Raw genomic sequence first — 928 nt, forward strand, 5'->3', positions numbered from 1 at the left:
AGATCAGAATTCCAGACTAGGAAGAGACAATAAATAGTACAGAGAAAATTGTCAAGGAGTTATTGGAAGCTTCCCTAGCCTCTTGAAAGATAAGATAAGCATCCAAGAAGTTGAACAAACCCCAAACAAGATAGATCCTGATAGAAAATCACTAAGACATACCATAATCGAACTTTCTAAAACCAAAGACAAGGCAACAATCCCGAGAGCAGCTCAGGAAAAACAAAAAATTCCCTCAAAGAGAAGCATTAAGACTAAGCTCTAATTTCTCAGCAGAAACCATGCAGGCAAGAAAGCAATGGGAAGACATATACAAAACTCAGAAAGGAAAAAATTACCAACTAAGGATCAAATACCCAGCAAAACTGGTCCTCAACTATAATGAAAAAATTAAGATGCCTCCTGACAAACAGAAATTATTGGAATTTGTAGTTACCAGAACAACTTTACAAAAAATGCAAAAGGGTGTTCTTTGTACTGAGCTTCAACAACATCAGACAGCAACCTGAGATAACCATATATGACTTCACCCAGAAATCAATCCAGATATAGAAGTATTTAAAATAAAACAAACCAGCAAGACTGAGAATAGAGAACCAGAGATATCCATTTTTAACTAAATCAACTACAAAGCAAAAAGAGAGAGTAATGTAGATGCAGAACTTCCAAATGACAACGAAGTCAAGTCAATTTCTAGATAAAACAGACTGTTGTAAATGTGTAGCAAATAACAAATTACAGAGTAACCTCAAAGAAAATTAGTATACCTGAATATCAAAAATAAAAAAGTGGAAATCATAAATATTTAGTAAACATTAACACAACAGAAATAAAAATTAAAAGAAAACCCACAAGGAGAACAAACAAGATGGTGGATCAGCAGTGAGGAGCTCTGTCAGCAACAACACAGAATACCGGATCAAGCAGG

The sequence above is a fragment of the Chrysochloris asiatica genome, unplaced genomic scaffold (genome assembly GCF_000296735.1).
Source record: "Chrysochloris asiatica unplaced genomic scaffold, ChrAsi1.0 scaffold00344, whole genome shotgun sequence".
Classification (NCBI taxonomy): domain Eukaryota; kingdom Metazoa; phylum Chordata; class Mammalia; order Afrosoricida; family Chrysochloridae; genus Chrysochloris; species Chrysochloris asiatica.